The sequence below is a fragment of the Macaca thibetana genome, chromosome 3 (genome assembly GCF_024542745.1).
Source record: "Macaca thibetana thibetana isolate TM-01 chromosome 3, ASM2454274v1, whole genome shotgun sequence".
NCBI classification, from domain to species: domain Eukaryota; kingdom Metazoa; phylum Chordata; class Mammalia; order Primates; family Cercopithecidae; genus Macaca; species Macaca thibetana.
In genome coordinates this window covers 94,677,721-94,703,854 of record NC_065580.1, presented here as the reverse complement: position 1 = coordinate 94,703,854, position 26,134 = coordinate 94,677,721, and the positions used below count along the sequence as shown (strand labels likewise).

The window sequence follows — 26,134 nt, the reverse complement described above, 5'->3', positions numbered from 1 at the left end:
TTTTGTAGGCCAGGCACTGTGACTCATGCCTGTAATTCCAGCACTTTGGGATAACCAGGCGGGTGGATCACCTGAGGTCAGGAGTTCAAGACCAGCTTGGCCAACATGGTGAAACCCATCTCTACTAAAAATACAAAAATTAGTCAGGCATCATAGTGGGTGCCTGTAATCCCAGCTACCCAGGAGACTGAGGCAGAAGGATCGCTTGAACCCAGGAGGTGGAGGTTGCAGTGAACTGAGATCATGCCACTGCACTCCAGCCTGGGTGACAGAGCAAGATTCTGTCTAAAAAATAAAAATACTAAGATTTTTGCTTTGTGATTACCATGAAGCTTACATAGAACACCTTATATTTAGTCTATTTCAAACTGATGACAGCTTAACTTTGATTGCATACAACAACTCTATACTTTTACTCCTCTATCTCACATTTTGTTTTTGATGTCAGCTTACTATCAACTTAACAATAACATAAATAGTCACTTAACACATATTTCATATGTTACATGTATTATATACTGTATTCTTACCAATAAAGTAAGGTAGAGAAAAGAAAATGTCATTAAGAAAATCATAAAGAGGAAAAAATATATTTACTATTTATTAAGTGGAAGTGGATCATCATAAAGGTCTTCATCCTTTTTGTCTTCCTGTTGCGTAGTGCAAAGAGAAGGAGGAAGAGAATAGGTGGGTCTTGCTGTCTCAGGAGTGGCAGGAGTGGAAGAAGTGGAAGTGAAAAGTGGAGCAGGAGAGGCAGGCAAACTGGGTAACTTTTACTGAAAAAATTCATGTATAAGTGGACCTGATCAGTTTAAACCCATGTTATTCATGGGTCAATTGTGTTATTTCTCTTCTGGCCTGAAGAATTTCTGCTGAGAAATCTGCTGATAATCATATTGGCACTACTTTCTATGTGGTGTATTTCTTATCTTTTGATGCTCTTAGAATTTTTCTTTGTCTTTGAATCACAATAGTTTGATTATTATTAATATGTGTTTTGGTGAATTCCTCTTTTGGTTGAATTTGATTGTAGACTTCTAAGCTTCCTGAACCTAAATGTTGGCATCTATCCCTAAATAAGGAAAGTTTCAACCATTATTTCTTTAAATATATTTCCTGGCCCTTTTCCTCTTTCTTCTCCTTTTGCAACTACATTATGCAAAGGTTTGGTCTCTTGTTGGTGTTCCATAATTCCCACAAGATTTCTTTATTTTTTTTCATTCCTTTGTCTTACTGCTCCTCTGACTGGATAATTTCAAAAGTTTTGTCTTCCAGCTCACAATTCTTTCTTCTGCTTGATCAAGTCTGCATGTAAAGCTTTCTATCAAATTTTTCAGTTCAGTCATTATATTCTTTATCTCTAGATTTCTATTTTTTTATTATTTCTATTTCTTTGTTAAACTTCTCACTTTGTTTATGTATTGTTTTCCAAATTTTATTTAATTTTCTATCCATATGTTTTTGTAGTTCACTGAGCATCTTTAAGAGGAGTATTCTGAATTCCTTGTCAGTTATTTCATAGATCTCCATTTCTTTAGGGTATATTAGTGGAATGTTACTAGTTTATTCTGGAGGTGTCACAATTCCCTGATCATTCATGATCTTGTGTACCTGCATTTTTGCATTTAAGAAGATGGTCCCCTGTTCTGGAATTGCAGATGTTCTTTAGTAGAGATAGAGCTTCACTATTTAATCTGCAATTTTGAAGGACCAACTAGTGATGACCCTAAGCAGGTAGAGCTTGTCGTAGGTGTTGGCTGGGCCACTGCCTTTGCTCTGATGTGAAATGGAGCTTTTGGATGGGCTCTACTGTCTGGCAAAACCACTGGCTGGGCTCTGCTATGAGGTGGAGCTATTGGTAATGGCAATGGCTTCTAATCAGGTCACAAGATGTAGTCCCTACTGGGTAATTCAACTATTTGGGATTTCTAGTTGGGCAGGGATGCTGACTGGGCTCTGAGGTTAGGTGGAGTCACTGGTTGGGATGAAGAGGACCAGAAGCTATGCTCCTTAGAAATGCACAATTGAGGATTGCCTCTCTCTCAGAGTGGAACCAAGGCGTGGGCTTTCAGCTGAGTGGAACTGCTGCTTGACTTCCCATGTCAAGCAGGTTGAACCGTTATGCTTTGTCCAAAATAGGCAAAGACCAGCATCTCCCTACTTGGTAAGGGTTGGTAGTGTGGGCTCTGAGGTTGGCAGTGGAGACTAGCTATCTACGGACTCAAGTTAGGTTGAACTTTCCACCATGCTTCTGGAGGCAACCAACTCAGCTTTGCAGGTGGGTTGTGAAGTTGGCTGATCTCTCCAATAGGGTGCTACAGCTAGCAGAACATAGAAGTACCACCAAGATCTGCATGCTGGTCACTACAACCTCTGCCTCATTTCTTTGTTTCTATGTGACCCCAGGTGGTCTAGCCATGTCATTACCCTCAGTGTTCCCTGTGAGGTGAGGTGAGATTGGAGTGGGCTTCCTGGAATGCTAGGGAAGCTGGATAACTGTCTCTGAGTCTCTTTTCTCCCAGTAGAAACTGTGGGCCCAGGGAAATCCTCTCTGTCTAGCATTGGGCTGAATTGAGGGAGAGGTAGCACAGCTGTAATGAGGCTGTTCCCCTTACCCTTTTAATTTAACTCCATTCAGTTCTGTGGACCACATTGGTGTCTCAGGTTTGTTCCTTGCATTGGGGTTTTCAAAAAGTTGTTCTGGTCTTTGGATAGTTGTTAGTTGAATTTTCTGTGGGGAGAAGTGGAGCCTACAAATTCCTATTCCACCATCTTGCAGCTATCTCTGAGCATGCACTGTGGAGCCCCACGCAGAGGCTGACTCTTTGCTGTGAAACCCAATGACAAATATGCAAGGTTTTCTTTATCATTGTCTCCCACTCTGTGTTGATTTTTCACCATAGAAAGAACAGAGCAAGGCCTCTAACAACAACTCAATTGCATGAGACCACAAAGAGGAAAGTAGAAAGAAGCAAAAATATAAACTATATGATTACCAAAAAAAGGAGGCATTAGGACAGGAGGCGACCTGCTCAGTATTATGGGGAAAACTTTACTGGAACCTAAGACTTTGAAGAAGAGATCTTTTCTGCTTGAGCATTAAAATATGTGTACCTGAGTCAATCCCAGCAAAGGGTCATGCTGCTCAGATAATCTCTTCTCTGGTAGCCACATTGCTTGAATCATTTACCTTCCAGGAATCTAATTGCAAAAGTGATCACTCTCATTCTCATTTATTATTGATACCCCAACTGTGGGAAAGACATTGTGATTGGTGCTTCTACAGGAGTAGGGCCATTTAAGAAAAAACGGTAATGTTTAAAGCACAGTAGGAAGAAAGAGGTACCCAGAATAAACATTTTCTTAAAGCAGTAATCCAGCTGGTGGTATAATACCTGTTGCAGATATTTCTCTGCCTGTTTACAATCCCACCATCTACACATTGATTAGCATTGTGGGCAATACACAAAGGAATAATAACAATTACTTGAGGCCTACTGTGAATTAAGCATTGCACTTGAACTCATCTAATTCTAACAATAGCACTATGAGGTAGACATTATTACTCCCTATTTTACTGAAAAGGAAACAGAGACTCTAGAAGTTGTCCAAGTTCACATAGTAAGGGATAGGGCAAGAGCTCAATCTGAGAGCCTTAAGCAGAAGTGACCGATTGGACCTTCTGGTTATAATTTGTGAAAATAGGACTACGTATATACACCCATATATACATATACAGAGTGGTGTACTCAATATAAAATTATTAAGTCAATACAAGGTCCAAATGGATAGTGAAGAAAATATATGCAAGACTACTGAGAGAGAGAATGTGTGTGTGCGTGTTCTTGTTTCTGAGGCAGTCACCAGGAATGGGAGATTTAAACTCAGCTTTGAATAGTAAAGAAGTTTGGGATGGATGGGGCGAATAGTGTGGGTCAAATCACAGGAGTGGAAAAGTACCAGTTTTGAGCAAGAATAGCAATTTGGTTGGGGCAAGGGTTCATACAGCAAGTAATGGGAAATTAAGCTGGAAAAGGAGACCAGCTGTGAGAGAAATGGCTATCAGTCCGCAGTGATTAGACTTTATACTGCTAGAAAGGAGATATGAAATGATTAAGCAATGTTTCAGAAAGATTGACCACACAGTCACACGACAGAGTATGGGAAAGGAAACAGATTAGATTTATGGAGCCCAGGAAGAGGGTGACAACAGTCATCCAGGTGTGGAGTGAAAGAGGATTCAGGTGGTGGCTGGAACACAAAAAGATGAAATGGATGAAGAGGCATTTGGAAGGAAAAATCAAGAAGATAGGGCAACTGCTCATAATAATATTTTTAAAATAGCTAATGCATTCATTCATTTCCACAAATATTACTTAAGTGTCTTCTTTATGCCAGGCACAGTTATGGGCCCTGGGTATATTGCAATGAACATAACAGGCAAGACTATTTCCCTTATGGAATTTATATTACGATGGAGGAGGAACATGATAAACAAACATGTGAAATACAACTTCAGGTGGATAATTTATGCAATGAAAATACATAAAACAGGATTAAGGGGCAAGATAGCAAGACACCCTCTGGGTGTCTCTGAAGATGCAATATTGGAACAGAAATCTAAATGAAGTGGGTGAGTAGACCATGTGAATATCTCTGAGGAAAGTATTCCAGGCAGAGAAGTCAGGAAGTGCAAAGACCCCCAGGCAGCTACATTCAGCCTGTGATCAGAACAGCATGCCACTGCAACCAGTGCAGAGTAAGGTGGAAGTGAAAGTGAGGTTGAGGAGGCAACAGGGGTGGAATGCTGATGGGCTTTAATGGCCATGGAGAGGATGTTGCAGTCTATTCCAAACGAAATAGAAACAGAAGGGTTTTGAAAAGGGGCATGGCATGATCTGATTTACAATTTTAAAGGCTCACTCTGGTGACTTCATGGAGACCCGATGATGGTGGAATGAGAGTAGATGCAGAGACCACTTAGAAGGTTATTACAAAAATCCAAGTGAAAGTTGCTAGTGGCTTGGATTAGTGAAAGAGAAGGCAGTAGGAAGCATGGGATTTGGGATGTGTTTTGAAGGCAGAATGAGCAGAGTTTGCTGATGGACTGTATACAGCACGTGGAATAAAGAACCAGAGAAACCAAGAAGGTACTTCTGTGAGGCTTTGTGCTCTCAGATTCTTAAAGTCTACCTTGGAGTAGAGTTAATCTTGGTTATTTGATTCTTTGCTTTTTCTATATTCCATTCATCCACCAATTAGTATAGTAGACTCTACCTCAAAACACATCCTGGATCTGTTGAGTTGTCATCACCTTCCCCACAAGCACACTGCTCCATACACCATTGCAATGCCCCTTAGCTAGCCTCCCTGCTTCTCCTCTTGCCCCTCCCCTGACAAACAATTCCCCCATCTGCCCAATTTGATTGGCCTCTGCTAAAACCCTGCTAGTGAATTATTGGAATGAGTATTTAGAATAAAACCCAAAAAATTCAGCCTCAGATTACAAAATCTTACATAATTGGTGCCTGATGACTTTGCTGACTTCATCTCATTCCTCTCCTCCCCTTGCCTTTTCACTGTGGTCACTTTCAGTTTCTTAAGCACACCAAGCCTTTGCTCTCCACAGTCCTCGTATCTTCAAAGCCCAATTCTTCATATTACTCAGCTCTCATCTTTAATATTATCTCCTTGGACAACCTTCTGGATCACTCAAGTTATTGTTTGACTTCTGAAGAGTCTAATTCCCTTCCTCTTGAATTTGAGCTGGCCTTAGTGCCTTGCTGGACCCATAGGATGCAGTGGAAGTGACATTCTGAGATTTCTGAAGCTAGGTTCCTTGCAACTTCTGCTTGAGCTTGGAACACTCCCACGGGGAGTCCTGAGCTGCCATCTAAGAAGTCGGACTAACCTGACAGTGCTGTGCTGGAGAGACTGTGGGTGGGCACTCCAGTCAACAACCCCAGCCACCCACCCAGGTACCAGACACCCAGAAAAGACCAGCCATCAGCCAAATACCACTCAGATTAACACCATGTGGAGCAGAAGAATTGCCTGGCTGAGTCCTCCCCAAATTCCTCATGCACAGAATTATGAGAGAATAAAATGATTGTTGTTTTAATCCATTAAGTTTTGGGAGTTTGTTATATAGCAATAGATAAATAGAACACTGTCTATCACAATATTTTCCTTATTTGCCTAAGATTGATCATTATTTGATATTTTTCTTGTTCATCTAGTTACTCTATGAGTCAGCTATCTATCTAATCTGATCTATCTATCTATCTATCTATCTATCTATCATCTATTTACCTCCACTAGAGCTGTCTACCATCTATTTACCTCCATCTCTTTACCTCCTCTATCTATCTATCTATCTATCTATCTATCTATCTATCTATCTATCTATCCTCTATCATCTATTACCTATCTATCTATCCTCTATCATCTACCTATTATCTATCTATCATCTATCTATCTATCTATCTATCTATCTATCTATCTATCTATCTATCATCTATCATCTATTTACCTCCACTAGAGCTGTCTACCATCTATTTACCTCCATCTCTTTACCTCCTCTATCTAACTCTATCTAACTATCTATCTATCTATCCTCTATCATCTATTATCTATCCTCTATCTATCATCTATTTATTATTATCTATCTATCTATCTATCTATCTATCTATCATCTATCTATCTATCTATCTATCATCTATTTACCTCCACTAGAGCTATCTACCATCTATTTACCTCCATCTCTTTACCTCCTCTATCTATCTATCTATCTATCTATCTATCTATCTATCTATCTATCATCTATTATCTATCCATCTACCTATCTATCAATCATCTATTTACCTCCACTAGAATATCAGCTTCATGAGAGCAGAAGCCTTTCCTGTCTTGTTTATTGTTCTATCTTTAACACCTAAATCAGCACTTGTACACAGTTATGTGCTCCATAAGCCCTGTCAAACAAAAGATTTTCTGCATTTCTGAATATCCTAAGGGCAATGAGTACAACACACACACAAATGCAGAGAAGAAAACCTGGGTAATCTCAAAATATAATCCTTCGGGTTCACAGATTATACAATATAAGGATAGTACTATATTAATAAATCAATCAATAATTCATTAACTAGCAAATTAAAGGGAAAAAATCTGACATGATTAGACACCAAAAAGACATTTAATTAATTTCAGAAACCATTCTTGGTTTTTAAAAAAACAGTAAAATAATAAGAAGAAAACTATAGTACTTAAAATTGATGAAGATCATTTACCAAAAAGACGTAGTAAACATCATATTGAGGCAGTGCAAGGCTTAGTGCATAGATAATGTTGAGACAATGTCTGCTGTCCCCTATTAGTGGGTCTGGCATTTCTCATCCAAAGTGTCAACAGTCTGATCCTGCGTCATAAAGTTGTGTTTTTCCAGTTGTGACCAGTATGTAATTTGTTACATTCTATTCTGGCAATATGTAAATATCCAATTCTCCATTTATCTTTCCCCTATTTGCTTTAGCATCTGCAGATGATCTTAACCTGAGTCTTCTTTTTAAATGGGTTGAAAAATGGCAATTTTCTAATTTTATCATTTTCCCACATTTATTGGCTGCCATTCTTCTCTACAAAGAGCTATCCCTTACCAACGGGCTACTCGGTTATCCTAATGTAGACTTTTTCTGGAAAAGCAGGATAAATACTTAATTCTTGCTGCTTAATAACCAGTTTTGAAATGAAGAAATGGGTTTAATAACCACCTCCAGTGGTGACCCATGAGGCTTCTTTTCTCTTTCTTGCATTTGTCTTTTTCTTTTCAATGTGGCATTCTCTGTTTGGTTCCATCTATCTACCTACCTATCATTACCTATGTAGGAAAAGCAGGTCTCTGAGCTGATCTGACACTCCCAGGTAAGTCTCAATGTTCTTACTGACTGATCTAACACAGGTAAGTCATGTTGCTCTCCTGTTGGACATGAACAATCTCACAGAACATCCACTACAGACAGTCACGGTGAAACCCACAAAATACCAATGTTCCCCTGTCTTGGCTAATATGAGTGACTGCTCCTTACCAATTATGGCTTTATCCTCACTCTAATCTGACATGCCTGTAGATAAGATTTATTATGATATTCAATCATAGAATTGCTTCTGCTTTCTGACAACATCCAATTTAGAACAAACCTTCCTTAGGCCCCCTCCTCCAAAAAATACCCAGCCAAAGCCTGAATTCCCAGGTTCTTCCTAACACCTTCTTACCGAGATGTTTCCTTCTCCCCTCCTCCAATCTCCATGCCCCCATCAGCCCCAGTTCCCTGTGATATACATTCTCCTTTGCTGCAATAAATGAGAAGAAGTAATCTAACTTGTTCAAGTACAGCTGTTTCTGGTGGTCTTTTGCTGAAAAGAATTAAGAATTTTATATTATATGATATATATACCTTCATATATATGATACAAATGAAGGCCTGTGTGTGTGTGTGTATGCTCAAATCCATTATAATAATTATTATTATTATTGGCGCTTATATTCTTCCAAGTTTATCAGTGGGAGACCCCCTTCAAACTTGCTTATGTGACTCCTTGGCACAGCACCATTAGTCTCTGAAAGCATCTTTGGGTTTTGGCATGCAAAGATGTCCCAGGCTCATCTTATGTATTCCTTGCCCCAGACCTGGACAAAATGTAAAACAGCCAATGATTTCAGATATGGAAAGTCAAAATACTTCATAGCTTGTTGGTTGAAGTTGAATTTTTGTAGTTCAATGTTTTGGGAAAATAGTTTAAAAGTGTTTTTAAATATTTAAAGTATTCATACTTATTGACTCAGCAATTCCATTTTGGGAGAATCCAACAGGAAGAAATACAAATGGGAAAATGGAAAATACAGTAATGTGTCCATAAGGATGTTAACTGCAACACTGATTATGTTGACGGAAGAGTAGAAACTGTCCACCAAAGGCAAATGAGGGAATAAGTTACAGAATATCCAGAGTGTGGAATATTATGCACTCTTTTATAAGAATGAATTAGAACTACAGCTGGAAAATAGCTATGAAATACTGATAAACAAAAGAAACATGTTACAGTGTGGTATATATAGCATGGTCTAATTTGGAGGATAAAGCCTATACTTATATTTTATTTAATCATGAAGGAAGAATTTTAACACCCTGTTAACTAAAAGGAGTAGAAATGAATACAAACCATATCTGATTTTAGTGTAAAGTGTATTTTTTTTAAATGAAATAATAAGGAAGGGCTGGGCACAGTAGCTCACGCATGTAATCCCAGCACTTTGGGAGGCTGAGGCGAGTGGATCCCGAGGTCAGGAGATCAAGATCATCCTGGTTAACATGGTGAAAACCCGTCTCTACTAAAAATACAAAAAATTAGCTGGGCATGGTGGCACATGCCTGTAGTCCCAGCTACTTGGGAGGCTGAAGCAGGAGAATCGCTTGAACCAGGAGGCGGAGGTTGCAGCGAGCTGAGATCACGCCACTGCACTCCAGCCTGAGCAAGAGAGTGAGATTCCGACTCAAAAAAGGAAAAATAAGTAAGATAAGTAAGCAACAACCCAACTAAAAAATGGAATTTGATTTAAACAGTTTTTAATTTATAGGCAAGCCATAAGACAAAAGATAGACATTTTAGGGAGAGAGTTAGCCAGTGCTTATACACAACAGTTTCTTTACAAGTGCCTAGATTTCTCCCAGGAGAATGCCATCCAAACCCCCCTTGTAAAATATCCTGTCTGCCATATGGAGTTCCAGGTCCTATATATTAAGAACAGAAGTGACGATTTGGATGCAGCTCCTTATACTGCTTTATCCACTGTTACAAAGATAAAAGCACTCAACTACTTAATTGATGGGGAGAGAAAGTTCACCTTGAAGCATCATGGACTGTCCTGTAACTAAAGTTTGCATTTGGCATATACATACATATGGAAATTTTATGAGACTGGGGACAAAACAACTCTGGGAAAAGTACCTGAAGTCATTATATTTTGGTGATTTAAAAATAAATTAACAGAGCTTTTCAAAGATATGGGCATTAAAGCCAAATGGAAAATAAAGCTGAAATGAGAAAAAAGTTCATCCTTACCACCACAGAAGGACTTTCTGCCAAAGTAATTTCCGTTTTCCGGGTGAGTGGGTTTGCATTCTAGCTACACTAATGCAATAGTTCTATGTATGAGTAATTTTAGAGCTCCACTCAGCAATTCCAACTCCACTGATAAAGCCTTCTTGTGGCTGAAATAGTATGTTTACCCTTATCAAAAATGCATTTCCATATGAGAGTAAATTGTGACAAACATAATAAAACATTGCTACTAACAATGCTGTAAACAAACCCTGATTCTGCTCATGACCATGAGAGCTTTCAGTAATCACACACATAGTACATGGTTTAAGTATAATTTTCTGATGGCACAATAGCCCCAAGCAATTTTTTTGTTTGTTGTTTTTAAGGCATGGGATATTATCTAAAAAGTACCCATTGTCTGCAAGCCTAATGTTATAGGAACAGGAAGGCTAATAATTCTCCTCTTTCTTTGAACACATTTCTCATTTATCTTACTGGGGTTTCAAAAGAGCCCAGAAGAGGCGACCCTCCCCTGTGTAATCACATAACTTGGTTTTAAGGTCTGGTGCTTTGGGCACCAATTTGTCACTAGCTCCTGCTTAAATGCCCTGAATAATTTAGATACCTGGGGGTGATGGGAGAGATGGTAAGTGCTGAATCTTGTTCCCAAGCAAAAATACCCAAGTTTTAAGTTTTAGCTGAGAGCAGAACTATAATGTCTTCTTTTAGTGACTATGGAGTTGGTTGTGCTACTTGCCTTCCCTTACATTAACCTAAATTTTGACTCTTTGAGAGTATCCTTGAGTCAAATGAGTTTTATCTTCTAGCAAAAAAAAAAAAAAAAAAAAGAGGTTATTTCACTTTCTTTAATATTTAGAGAGGGCACACTGCTCTCCCTTCTCTTGTTACCCATTTTTTCTCTAGGAAGGGTTGATGATATCAGTGGTCTATGTACTCCAGTTCCCTTCTCTGCTTAATGTAAACCTCCCTCTCTTGCTTCCATTCATTGGAGGAAACCTCTATGTCTCGGTGTATAGCTGGTCAACACTTCATACTACATTTTCTATTGAACCTACCAAATGAGACTTACCATTCTAGGTTAAAAAAAAAATCTTCTTTTCCATTTAAAATGATTTTTAATATAACCACACTTCATATGAAAAACCTCACAGACTAGCACAATGTCAAGCACTTAGTAGATCATTAATATTTGTTAAATGAAATATTCTTAATCATGAATTTGTCTCATACGTTGAAAGTTTGGGGTGATGTTGCCAGCTGTGAATAAAGATGTGATAGTGTGATACAGATTTACAAGGAGTCGAAGGAACATGCCAATGCCACCATCAATGGGCAACTTATCAGCACCTGAATCACTTTCCTATTGGACAGAGATCTATTCTATGCAGAAATTGGTCCTTACAGTTTCCAACTAAAGGCAATGGAAAGAAATGTGCATTTAAGATAATATCTCCCACTAGATTTCAGGACTGACTCTATGACATGAACTCATTTGAGTATCGAGAAAATAATCAGGCAATAACTGTTCACCTCTAGGAGTGGCTAAAAATATATTCAGTTCATATAGAAAAGAGCATTAATTTCATTTATTTTATTGTGAGAATACTTCTATAGATCATGACTGGCTGATAAAGTATTTTTGCTGATTAAATCTTGTAATTAGTTACATATGTGCTTGCAAATAGTAACAGGAACAGCAAATAACATCATTTGCATTTACACACATGCTTGCAAATAATAACAGGAACAGCAAGTAACATTGTTTGTACTTACCTATATGCTTGCAGATAATCACAGGAACAGCAAGTAACATTATTTGTAAAGGTCCAAGCATGTTACATAATTCAGTGTGAATATCATATTTGATACAATATGAACAAGATAAGTTAGAACAAAATCCAGATGTTTTAACTAAAAATGCAAATTGCTGCAGTATTCAAGTTCAAATTTTCAAAATGCTCCAGGAGTTGGACAAACTCTCAGAGTCTTGATTCCTAAATCATAAAAAAAAAACTCATGAACTTCCACTGAGCACAGGTTGAACTTTCCTCTTAATATCCTTCCCAATTTAGTCAGACCTTCCTGCACTTCCCAGATGTGCCAGATAGTAGGATTATATGGATTGCCCTTTCTATCTGTCCTTAAAACATGGAGATTTCTGCTTCCTTTATTTGTTACTTTTTATTTGAAATAATTTGTCACTGAAAATTGCAAAAATATTACAAAGAATGCTGCAATCCTTTGTAATAGTTTTACAATTTTCAATGATTCTTGAAATTGATTCTTCAACACAGATTCTCCAAGTGTTGACAATTTTCAAATTTGCTTTTGTTTCCCTCTCTCTCTTTCTTTCTCTCTCTATATATAATTATATTTATATGCACATATATGTATATTTTGTATACATACACTTTTAATAAACATTTGAAACTAAGTTACAGGCATGCTTTCCCTTTACTTGTAAATACTTCAAAGTATATTTTTCTAAAGACAAGAACATTCTTTTATACAATCACAGTATAAATTATCAGCATCAGGAAATTATCATTGATTCTACATTATTCTTTCACCTACAATACTTATTTAAATTTAGCCATTTTCCCCCCACTAATGTCCTTTATAGAAAAAGGTGGGAAAATCCAGTTCAAGATCAAACATTGCTTTGATGTCATGTCTCCTTAGACTGCTTTAATCCTTCATGAACTGAATGTTTTTGATGTGCACCTGTCAGTCTTTTGCAGAATGTCTCTTAATTTGAGTTTGTCTGCTGTTTCCTTGTGGTTAGATTTAGACTGTGCATTTTTGGTAGGAAAGCCACAGTAACAATATTGTGTCCTAAGGGCATTCAAGCAGGAGGTACATGAGGTGTCTTTGCCCCATTACTGATGTTAACTTTAATTACCTCTTGCTGGGTGAGGTGTCAGAGCCCCGGCATCAGAAAGTGGTCCCCTCGCAGGTTGGTAAGAAGAATTTACAGACAACAGTATAGGTTTGAAAAAGGAAAGTTTTATTAGAAAGGAAGAACGCTGCAGAAGAGTGCAGTGAGGTGCTTCAGCGAGACAGGACTGAGTGTGCTACAGCGGATTTTCCTTAGGGGTATTTATGAACCCTAAAGCGGTAGCTTAAGGGTAATTTGGACCATGTTAGCCACATAGGTCATAATAAATGATGACATTTGTAGACATGGGTGCCTTAATGTCAGCCAGGGATGCACAAGGAATTTCTATATGCTTGCATTCCAGAGATATATAGAAATTCTAGTTACTTATAAATTTTTGGGAAAGAAACCTGGAACCAGATGCTTGCTTTAGATAGTAGGAAAGTCCAATTACTTCTGAATTCCTCCGATAAAGAGTTTTGCCTCTGGATGTTCTGCTGGATGGCCACCAGGTGATCTTTGCTCTCCTCATTTTCTCCCTGACAAATATCTTGGTTGAATCTTTCCCGCTTTATATTCCCCCATGCTCATGTCTACCTGCTGCCTATTGCGGTCTCAAGGAAGGGAAAATGACACAGTGAAGAGGGGCATCGGGTATGTCTGGCTACTTCCTGCTGAAAGGGGGCATAGAGAGGATAAGTTGTTTTTTTCCCTTTCTTGCTCTCTGTCATGAAGGGAATGAAAGATCATGAAAAACTTGCTCATGGGGAAAGACCGGATTCCAGCAAGAGGCCCCACATAAATGGGAGTTGCTGTTGCAGGCCGGTATTGGGATTGCCTAGTCATCTGTAGGTGGAATCCTTGTAATCTGGGAGATATAAACTTAATGAGAGTGTTAAAGAGGCAGGACCAAATATTAAAAGAATAATAATGAAGAATAAAGGTCTAAGGAATGGGAGAAGCCAAGTGATTTCTGGAAACCAATCAGTAAAGGCTTTGGCACAGTTTTGGTTGCTTTGGGAAAGTGTGTGTAGCCATTTGGCTTATTTGAACATTTATGTTCAAATTAGTGATACAGGAGCTAGAAAGAAATTATTTAGGCAGATAGTGAGAGCAACAGAGTCCTCCGCAGAATTTCTCTTTTAACAAAAGGCAGCCCCCAGAATCATTTCTTTTCTAACAAAGAGCAGCCTGAAAACTCGAGCTGCAGACATAGATAAGCAAGCTGGAAGCTTGCACGGGTGAATGCCAGCAGCTGTGCCAATAGAAAAGGGCTACCTGAGAGTCAGGCATGTTCGACGTGGGGGCTCCATCTTCCCTTTCCTTTGTCACCACGTGTACAGTAAAGCAGCAGGCAACATGGCACCAGCCAGGTAGAGAATCCATCTGCATATTACAAGATTGGGGTGGGGGTGGCCAGATTCTTGAATGCTATGCAAATGGCATGCCCGGTCCAACCAATCTTTTACGTAAATCAGACACTACCTCCTCAAGCTCATCTGTAAAACTTTCTGCATTTCACCACGGAAGTGGCAACCCACTTCTCCAGGACCCTTCTCTCTGCAGGAGATAACTTTTCTCTTTCTTTCACTTATTAAACCTCCACTTTTAACTTTACTCTTTGTGTGTCCACATCCTTGATTTCCTCGTCATGAGTCAACAAACCTTGGGTATTACCCCAGACAAATGACGCTACTTTAGTTTCCACTTTCCCAGACACGTTAATGTAGGTGCAACAGGTTTTGTTGACAACAGCACAGACTCCTCCTTGTTCAGCTAAGAAGTATTCCAGAGCTGGTCTATTATCAAAAGCCATTCCTGCTAGTGAGTCCAAAGGCTTTTCTAGCACCAATAGACTTGCACCAGTTTTTGCTAAGGCTATTTCAAGGGAGGTGGTAAGTTCCCATAGTATGATTTCATAGTAGCTAAAACCTCCCTAAGGGTTGAGAGTTGTGATATCTCCTTTAGGTATCATCTGCCAGGTTTTTCTACAGAAAAGCAGTGGCTTTTTCTCTTAGAATTAATAAGTAATTTGTGGGAAGTTATTTTGAGACCACATAAACATCCAGTATATCATCAAATTACCACTCATTGATGATTTTTTTCTTCTTAAGCTTTTCCTTGCATCTCACAGTTTTCTCAAGGTAAACTGACAATATCCTTCTTTTCTTTATATAAAACATTTTGTAATGGTTTGGGCAATTCTATTGCAATTGAATTTTTAAATTTTTATTCATCAAGTGTCCACTTGTGAGAATTTGTTAGAAAAATTTTAAACTCTCTATTCCTCTCTTTGTGTGTAGAATTACAGCAGATAATTTTAATGCAATAAAGCTAGTTCTGTAATTCAGCAAAACTGTTTAAAGACTCATTGATTAAAACGCACTGCCAGTAAATACATAAGAAGGCATCAATTTGATAAATCTCAAAATGGGCTTCCAGGGAAGAGGTGAAAGTGAGAAAACTTGGCATATTTAAATTAAGATGCACTTTTAAGTTAAGATACATGTTCCTCCAGCAAAACAGCTAGCCAAAGCTCTCAATTTGAAATTAAATGTTGACGACTAATTGCTTTCCACATTCTATTTCCTCAAAGTTGCTAGAGTGAATGTTTCTTTGTTTCACAAATACTTATTTGAATAATAGAGATTTGTATTTTATTCTGCATAATCTTTCCATCTCTCAGGATGTTCTTTCCCTGCCTTTAACTCTGGGAATGTAAAATTCATTCACGGGTGGCAAATAGAGAAGAGCTGTAGAAGAAATTATGGAACTCCTACTGGGGTGAAGCATGAAATTATTCACCCGAACCAGAAATACATTAATTCAGCTCTGTCGGGATTACCTAAAACTACTTGTGGCTGTACGTTCGCTAAGGATCCCAGTAGGGTGTCGCTTTAAGAGCCTTTAGCAGTCAAGAAAATATATCATCTCAATGACTTCAGCAGAAGGTCTTTAATAAGGTGGTCCATTCTTGTATAGCTCCACTAGATCAGCAAAAAGCACTATATACCTGTAGCACACTAGCCCCCAACCTTGACTCTACATTGTAACCACATGACTCCCATTCTGAGAATCTACTGGTATTGATCTGAGTCTAATGGCCTGGCATTCAAGGCTTTTAAAAGCTCCCCAGGACATTCTAATGGGCAGCCAAGGCTGGGAACCACTTCTGTAGAAGGTTTTTATTTCCCCCTTAAGGCCTAAGGAATAAAATTCTAGTCTCCCTATTTATGCAGATTTCTGTGAATTACTATACTTTCCAGATCCCCCACTGGTGTGTTTCTATACAGAGGGTGAATAAAAAAACAATTTTTATAAGCTGTTTTGTACACTGGGGGTTGCGAAAAACTTCGCAGACTAATGGACTAAAAAATATCTTACTTGGCTTAAGTTTCACCTAACAGAGTAATGAATTAGAAATATCTTATTCTCCTCATTCAGTTCCACCATACCTGTCACATCATTACCTTCTCTTCACGTTTGTTTCCATCACTATGATGCTTTCAGATATTGGCAGCTAAATGAGCTGGTTCTGGGGTTGTTATAATTATTTTAGTAGTGTTTATCAAGTGCCTCCTAGCTACCAAATGCTTTATGCATAACTTCTAAAGTTTTATTTTAAGCAGAAATTTATCAGCTTGAAATAAGAGAAAGCCAGGATTAGAACCTGGGTCTGAAAGGTTCCAACATCATTGCTGTGTCTACTGATGAAGACCCTGTAGAAGACATTTCCCCTCTGTTGATTAGTCCAACACACAGCCCATTCCTTTTCTTGGCAATTGTTATTGGCTTAGAGGTTATCATATATTATAGGATCTCCTGGGAAAAAAACTCCGCTATATTCCACGGTTGAAAGATAGGTTAATGCTGTCTTTCTCCTGAAAAACATGGTAAGGAAGCATGGAGCCTTGATTTCTGCTGGCTGCCATTTTATGACACGTGGGAAAAACAAAAACAAAAACAAAAACAAGAAAACCCCGAATTTAAAGGCAATGCTGAGAACAATGTAAGGCTCCAAAAAGTCAGCAGCAGGGTCAACATTATCCACGGGCAGCTGCTTACATAAGTGATTTCATGGGCACTGGAAGGATTTCCCAAAACAACTCCTTTCTGCTCTTAGGTGCCTGGAATTCCCTTAAAGGAGAGACTCTGATTAGGTATTTAAAATGAAGACTTAATATGCAGACAGCTTGGAACAAGGTAACTCACTGACTCATATCCAGTGGTTGACACAATAATATTTTCTGGGAGCAGATTCGGAGGTGAACACACAGAGATGCAGATGGCAGAAAGGAAATCTGAAGGAGGTAGAGAAAGGGATGCTGAAAAGGAAGGTGGTGGTTGGCAGGAGGCTGGATGGTTCTAGGACTAGCGCCAGGAGAGGTCATGGAATTTCTTTCCCCAGCAATATATTCTGGCTGAAATGTCTTCCATATCCTCCTGTTTGAACAAATGCAGGTAGCTTAAAGGATTGCTCAGGGATGGTTTTTCTTTTTTGGTGTACATTTCTATGAATTTTAACACATGTATAGATTCATGTGAACACTGCCATAATCAGGATAAAGAACAGCTCCACCACCTCAATAAAGCATGTCATGCTATATTTTCTGGTCATCACCTTCCCCACCTATAATATCTGGAAACCTCTGATATGTCTTCCAGCACTTTATTTTGAGACCGTCAAATAAATAGAATAATACAATGGTAAATTTTTGAGACTAGCTTCCTTTTACTAAGCATAGTGTTATACAGGCTGTCGTGTATCAATAGTTTGTTCCTTTTTACTGCTGAGTACCATTTCATTGTATGTATCTACCATGACCTGTTTATTCATCCATTAGTTGAAGAACATTTGGATGCTGGAAGTGGATATCTTTGTCTTGTTCCTAATTTAGGGGCATTCAGTCTTTCAGCATGGAGTAGGATGTTAGCTGTAGGGTTTTTGTAGACACACTTTACAGAGTTGAGGAAGTTCTCTTTTATTCTTAGTTTGCTGAAAGTTTTTGCCATGAATACATGTTCAAGTTTGCCAAATGCTTTTTCTGCTTAAATTAATATGATCACGTGTTTTTTTTCTTCTTCATACTGATAGTTTGACAGATTCCATTGATTCATTTTTGATGAACAAACCTTATATCCTTGAGAAAAACTGCCCTCGCCATGGTGTATTGTTCCTTTTAATGTTCCTGGATTTGAATTTGTTGATGAATGTTGCTGAAATATTTTGTTGATGATGTTCGTGTCTATGTTCATGACGGATGCTGGTCTGAGCTTTTATTGTACTATCTTTGCCCAGTTTTGGTACCAAGGTAATGCTGGCTTCATAAAATGAGTTGTGAAATGTTCTCTCTTCTTTTGTTTTCTGGAAGAAAATGTGCAGAATTAATGTTATTTCTTCTTTAAATGTTTGATAGAATTTGCCCACCAAACCATCTGGGCCTGGAAATTACTTTTTCAGGAGGCCTTTATCTAAAACTTTATTTGTAGATAAATTATTTTTTATTTTATGTTATCTATTTTTAGATAAAAGTACAGATATAGTACTATTTAGGTTATCTATTTCATCAAAGATGAGTTTTGATAGTTTGTAGTGTTTGAGGAAATACCTCATTAAATCTAAGTTGCCAGATTTGTGTGTGTGGAGTTGCCTGTCGTATTGCTTGCTATCTTTTTTTTTTTTTTTTTTTTTTTGAGATGGAGTCTCGCTCTGTCCCCCAGGCTGGAGAGCAGTGGCCGGATCTCAGCTCACTGCAAGCTCCGCCTCCCGGGTTTACGCCATTCTCCTGCCTCAGCCTCCCGAGTAGCTGGGACTACAGGCGCCCGCCTCCTCGCCCGGCTAGTTTTTTGTATTTTTTAGTAGAGACGGGGTTTCACCGTGTTAGCCAGGGTGGTCTCCATCTCCTGACCTCGTGATCCACCCCTCTCGGCCTCCCAAAGTGCTGGGATTACAGGCTTAAACCACCGCGACCGGCCGCTTGCTATCCTTTTAATGTCCCTGGGGCTTGTCCTGATTTCCTCTCTTTCATTTACGATCATGGTAATTTGTTTCTTTATTGTCTCTTTTCTCTTTCTTTCTCTCTTTTTTCTATCAGTCTTGCTAAAAACTTACCATTTTTATTGCTCTTTCCAAAAAACTAAGCTTTTGTCTCACTAGTTTTGCTTTTCTGTTTTCAACTTCATTTACTTCTGCTATTTATTTTTTCTTCTGTTTGCTTAGTTTTATTTTGATTTATTTTCTACTTTCTTAAGGAGAAATTTCCATTGTTGATCTGAGACTTTTTTCTTTTCTAATATAAGCATTTAATGGCTTACATTTTCTGCTAAGCACTTATTTCCCAGAGTCCTCAGATTGCTCCTCATTGCCTTCTTTCCAAGCTTTGTCGCTGCGTTCAGCAGGAGACACAAGGTGTGGTATGCTTCCTCTGTCTGACCCAGAACTGGCTAGTCTTTGAAAATACAATTTTTCTAGGAATTTTATGCCAAAGAAAATTCCTCTATTTCCAAGCACACACAGTGGCAAGATAAAGGTATGGCATTTTTCTGGTGGTTTGCCAGAAGTGCATGCTTAAAGCTAATGGCTACCATGAGAAACTTTTTTTTTCATGATTAGTGCTTAGTTTTCGAACAATTTATTATTAATTATTATTAATTATTGCTCCAAACTTCTGTTACAGAGGATATATTATTAACCTCTCTTTAGAGAAGAAAGACAATGCCCTCACAAAAGACATCTTTTGGCCGAAGTGTCTGAAGGCTCAGTCAAGCCCCCAATTCAGATGGCACAGGAGAAAAAAAAATTGATCCTCTGTAGACATTCCTATGGCCTACCTAGTTTGTTCTCTAATCCATTTGGCTTGACCTAGAAGTAGCAAGTCAATTCCAATGAATTGAGGTAGGGAATCTCATTGCACTATTTGTTTTCCAGTGTTTGCAAAGGAAAAAAGTCAGGGAATGAGCCAGGATTATGCTTTGGAATCCTGAGGCCACAGGCTACTGCTCTTTATTCTCCTTCATCAATGATACAAGGATACCTTGTTATCACTCTTTCTCCACCCCAGCCACATATATTTTAATATTTAGTCTTTGCATTGGCTAGGAAAGCATCATTTCTGCTGCTAATCTATCTGTGTAGTCATGGTCAAGATTTTCTTTATTAATTCATATAGAAATCAATATAGGCTGGTGCACTGGCTCAGGCTTGTAATCCCAGAACTTTGGGAGGTGGAGGCAGGTGGATCACTTGAGCTCAGGAGTTTGAGACCAGCCTGGGCAACATGGTGAAGCCCTGTCTCTACTAAAAATATAAAAATTATCTGGGCATGGTGGCTCATGCCTGTGGTCCCAGTTACTCGGGAGGCTGAGGCGGGAGAATCTCTTGAGCCAAGGAGGTAGAAGCTGCAGTAAGCTGTGATCATGCCACTGCACTGCAGCCTGGGCAACAGAATGAGACCCCGTTTCAAAAAAAAAATCATTATAAACAGTGCACAATCACTCAGGTGAATGTGGGAGGCCCCAGCCTATATACAATGGCCCCTGAAATCCCACATTTTGTCACAATGGTATAGGCTGAGCCTTTCCATTAGTGAAGGCAGACTAAAGAACCCCCTTCAAAAGCAGAAATCAAGATATTTTCCATTCATTATTGCAACTCCATAATTTGATCTTTGGTTGTAATAATAAGAGTCGAGCTTTGAGGCTGGTTTCTGAACATTTGGATAAGCAAATTAAAATAAACCTAGCAACTGAACAGCTCTTTTCTGCCACTGAGCAGCTTATAGAGGATCACCATATGTGTTTTATACCTAGAATACCAATTTTTAAAAAATTTAACCCAGAAAAAAATTTGAACCCAGAAAAAATGAATTAAGCCCTAAAATAATTCTCAACCTCATCCAAATTTTCTTCAGTGATTTATAAGAATCCCCTGAAATCCTACAGCATCTTCACCACAACCGCCAATCATATTTGGGCAACAGATGTGCAGAAGTGACAGTTAGCAGAGAATTCTGGTTAACAGAATGTCAGCTATTCAAGAGTTCACTTAGGTACCAGGAAGAATTTATTTAAATATTGATGTGGATGACAACCTCTTCATCTGAAAGACACACGCACTCACTGACCTGCCTGAAACTCCTCTCCTGTGCCTGTAGTCATCTTCCGGCAGCATCTTGGCCACAGATTGTCACCATCTGGATCATAATACAGGAAAAACATGATGCTTAGTAAAACTGAGATGAAGGTGATACCAGGAGCTGTCAGCATCATAATATATACATACTGGGAAGAAACTTGAACTTGCCTTTTGCAAAGAAGCTCTGATTTCCTCAGCGATGAGTCCAGGCTTCCTGTACCAGTTGCTCAGACAGCATCACGTTTTCTTGTTTTCTTGTCATCCAGACGTGACTTGCTGAGGGCCTGAGGTATCTTGAATTTTATTTATCTCCTAAATGATAGAAGGAAGTAGAGAAGTGTGTAATTACTAGTTCCTCATACTCACCGGAATCCTTGTGAGAGGATCCCACCATGCCTATTCATCGGCCACAGCATTCCCTGCTTAGATGTTTTCCAGCCTTTTCTTTTCCTGTGACCATAGGTTTTTCTGTTACAGCATGATACACTAGATCTGACTGGGCTCCTTCTAGTCCCACAGACAAGCCAAAGGTTCTTCTCTTCCTGTTGGAGGTTCTAATTCTACAGACTCTGTCCTCTCTGGCTCCCTTCATCTTGGGAAAAAACACACACATGAACCAAGACAGCTTCCAAATCATTAAGTTATATGTGATTAGTAACCAAAAATTTACCAATCACAGACAGATACACTAATTAGTTTATGGAAACACAAGGAGAGTCAAGACAGGCCGTATGTAATTTTCTATGTAGATGTGTGTAGTTATTCCTTGTATCTTTTCCTAAGCACCCTCTTCCTGCTTGGGATGTTAGATCCAGCCTATGCTGCTGTTACAGATCTTTCAGCCAAAATTCCTTGGCACAGATTTTGATGGTCAGTTTTATTGATTCAGAAAGTTTTTTTTTTTTTACTTCAGTGTATATTCATGTCTGCAAGAGGGACTCACTTAAGCTAAACTAACAATAGATTTATAAACTAGGTTATCTATGTATTATTAATTTACAGGCAGATTCAGACGTAGCCAAAAAGCCACATCTGATAACCAGTAAATGGCAATCCCTTAACTAAGGTTTAGACTTGTTGGAGAAAAGTTGAGATGGAGCAGAAGGTTATTTGGTGATGTGCTATCTGAATAATCAAAATTAGATGACCCTAAGACAGTGGTTTCCACCAGGGGTGGTTTTGGCTCCAAGGAGGCATTTGGCAATGTCTGCAAACATCTTTGATTGTCATAATTGGAAAGGAGGGTGCTATTGGCATCTGCTGGGTAGAGGCCAGGGACGCTGCTCAGCATCCTCTGATACACAGCACAGGCCCCTGCAAAAAAGAATTATTCACCCGCAACTATGAATCGTGCTGAGGTTGAGAAAGCCTGCCGTAAAAGAGAGCTCTACCTGGGTCTCACACTCCTTTTGTCATCTTCTCCTTCTCTGCATGGAGGTGAAACACAGCAAAGCATAACAAACAAAACTCCTCAATAAATCAAATCAAATCATTAACTTCCCTATGGAGCCAACAAAATGCTAGCTATTAAATGTCCCAGTCGTTCCACAGAATTAGCTGCGAATGCTTTCTGGCACATTTATTCCTCCTCTGAGTGAGAGGTGACGGCATCATTTAAGAATACGTATTTCTTTTCAGGCATCATATGCATGAGAGGAGGAAAGCGTGCTGGGAGGAAACATCTTAGGGTTCTGATCAAGTCATAAAAGGGCAAAAAGCACACACTCCAGGCTGGGTGAATGCACAGAGAACTGTCCACAAGGAAAGATTAAATAATTACTGTTAAATAGCTCATCAAAGCTTTGGGGGTGGGGGTAAAAAGATAAGCTTCTTTAAGGAGAGCCCTGCTGCAAATAAGAAATGCAAGCTTCTCCTGAAAGCTTTTGGATTGGGGTGAGTAGGGAGGGATTAGGATAGAGGTCAGGGCCTGGGGAGTCAGAGCTGCAGGTTGTGGAGACAGCCAGAGAGCCACGGTAAGAACAGGAGGAGGATTTTTGGGATTTGGGGTGGTAGAGGAGCTGGAGCTGACATAGGCCCCTGCCCTTTGGAGATTACTGTGGTCCTGCCAGTGACCTCCCCCAACAGGGCTCCGTACCCCAAAGTTTCAGGTCCTTTATAAGAGTCAGGCAAGTTGATCCCAAATGATACAATGCAGCAAAGCAGCACTGGCTCCCCAGGCATAGTGACCAGACCCAGAGGAGACACACGGAGAAACAGGGGTTGCCCCAGGGCAGGCAATGCTGATGTTAGTGGAAAGCTGGAGGTCTGGGGCTGCAGGCAGGCGTAGAGCTGGGTGGCTTCCGATGAGACTCGGGCCTGCCAGGGGGAGGCTGTGGGACTCTGAGCTCCATCTCCATTTCCATAAAATGAGGAAGTTAGATTAAATCATAGATCAGATTTTTCCCCACTCTGAAGTGTCTGGTTTTATCATTCATATCTACTGCATACTGTTCATCAGCTGGTGCCTACAGTTTTAACCTCAACTTCCTTTCACTAGCTTTGCTCTGTCCTCAAGTTAATGGTTAAATCTGAAAAACATTTTTTTTTATTAAAAGGTAATTGTTTTGAAAAAACAATAATGCAGTTTTGAGAGAGCCTTTGTCTGGGTTTGGCCTCCCCTAGAACCCAAGCTAGAGATAAGGATTGAATATAAGCACTTCTTGTGACATGATCCTAGGAAACACCACTAGGTATAGGGAAGTGAGACAGGGGAGGGACAGGAAGAAAATGAAGCGTGTTTTGTGGAGTCAGTCAGGCCATACTGGAGCTTATCTGCTTTGAGGCCACTAACTCCTTTTTACAGGCTGAAATGTCCTTGGGCGGAGAGTCACAAGTGTTCATGGTTAGCAGCCTTTGGTGTATACAGGTGAGTGCCACATGATATGGATGACTCACTCACAGCATCTGCTGCAAGACCTGCAGGCAGGAGTGAGTTGGGAGCCCAGTGGCTCTGTTCTCATGGACAGTGTAGCTTGGCCCTGAGACTGAAATGAAAGGCAGGTTATCTCAGAGCTACAGGCTGCTCTTGGGGTCATGGAGATCAGGACTAAGAAAGCTAACCCCAAAAGAAGGCAAGGAAGAAAAAGGGCTCCCAGGGGAAGGAGGCCAGAGGGTGTGAGGCCCTCTTTATGTGCAGGTGGCAGGGGGATATAGGGTGAGCAAGAGCAGCAGAAGCTTCACTTCTAGACTTCCCTGAAGCAGTAGGAGGGTAACCTCCACCTAGGAGAAATTTCTCATTGATGTGTCCTGGCCAGAAGATGGGAAGTGAAGGTCTTTCTCTTACAAAGAGCAATGCAAGTAAACAATTCAGAGGTGTTCAAGGCAGTTACCTTTAGTCTGCAGCCCCCAAAGCCTTGAGGGCATTGGATTATTGAATGAGGTCTGAGAATTCACACAGACCCTAAGCATTGCCCTATCTATTGAATAAATGTAATGCCTGGCACTTATATGTCCTATAATGTTTCAAATACAAATTCTTTTAAAGGTATGACTGATTATACAATAGTCTTTAGTCATGTATTTTTTTAAATTAATCAATAACAATACATGCATACATGGGGTTATAAAATTACTATGACTTTTAGAAGAAACTGCAGTTATGGAACTTTACACACGTATCATTTCATCTGACCCTCACAAAAACCCCCTGAGGCAAGCATTATAGTATCTCCATTTTGCAGAGGTTAACTAAGGCTCAGAGAAGTTTGGTGACTTACTTGAAGTCACAAAGCTAGAAATTGGAGGATCCAACTTAAGACCTGTTGTGCTGCCTCTGCACTGCACACTTCCAGTGTAAATTCATGTACAAGTAAGTACACATGTACAAAATAATCTAAAAGAAAAAGATAATCAAAATAACCAAAAAACTGAGAGTTGAACTACCATTTGGCCCAGCAATCCAATTATTGGATATACACTCTCAGGAAAATGAATCATTCTACCAAAAGGACACATGAACCCGTATGTTCACTGCAATGCTATTCACAATAGCAAAAACATGGAATCAACCCAGGTGCCCATCAACAGTGGCCTCGGTATTTAAAATGTGGTACGTATATACCATGGAATACTACATAGCCATAAAGAAGAATGAAATCACATCTTATGCAGCAACATGGATGCAGCTGGATGCCATTTTCCTAAGTAAACTTATAAACACAAAACCAAATACCATATGTTCTCACTTATAAGTGAGAGCTAAACATTGGGTACACATGTACATAAAGATGGGAACAATAGACAAGGGGGACTGCTATAGAAAGGTGGGGCAAAGGCTGAAAAACTGCCTATTGGGTACCGTGCTCACTATGTTGATTATGGGCTCAATCATACCCCGAACCTTAGCATCACACAATATACCTTCGTAACAAACCTGCACATGTGCCCCCGAATTCTAAAATAAGAGTTGAAAAAGAAAAAAAACCCACAAAGTTTTAAATGTGTCTTTAAAGGATTTTAAAGGAATCTCTTAAGTGAATCAGGAAAATGGAGTTAATGCAGTGATTCTCAACTGGGGGCAATTTTGTTTCCAGGGGACATTTGGCCACGTGTGAAGACATTTTTGTTGTTGTCACAACTGAGGGATGCTACTGGCGTTCAGTGAATAGAGATCAGGGATGCTGCTAAATGTCCCACGAGGCACAGGACAGCCCCCTACGACAAAGAATTCTCTGGCCAAAATGTCAATAGCACCAATTTTGGTTTGATTCTTTAAGTGGAACTCCTAAAGGCCAGGCCAGGGCACCTGAGCCTTTCTGTTACTCTGACTCCCTTATTTGGGTAAAACCAAAATAAGGCCCCGATGCCGTGGCTGTGCTCATGGAGCGCATCAGGCACTCTCCCTGCGTGCTGTCTTCCGGCCCTGGAGGTGGCTTCTACACCAAGAACAAGCTGCTTTCATCAGTGGCCTTTTGGGTAATATATTTTTTAAATGTTTACCAAGTAACTGGAAGGTAAAAAATTAGAGAATAATTGAGAAAATATCCGTCCATGTCCAT

The 26,134-nt window shown here is 39.5% G+C and overlaps 1 long non-coding RNA gene across 1 annotated transcript in view; it reads right to left on the bottom strand.

Moving 5' to 3' along the window:
- Positions 1-16,665: 16,665 nt before the first annotated feature.
- The window catches only part of LOC126950040 (uncharacterized), a 38,362-nt gene continuing 28,893 nt past the window's right edge, over positions 16,666-26,134 (bottom strand). Inside the window, exons 2-3 of the long non-coding RNA XR_007724035.1 lie at positions 21,127-21,449; positions 16,666-18,368 (exon numbers count right to left, since the gene is read on the bottom strand). This is a non-coding gene — a long non-coding RNA (uncharacterized LOC126950040). The remainder of the gene's footprint in view (positions 18,369-21,126; positions 21,450-26,134) is intronic.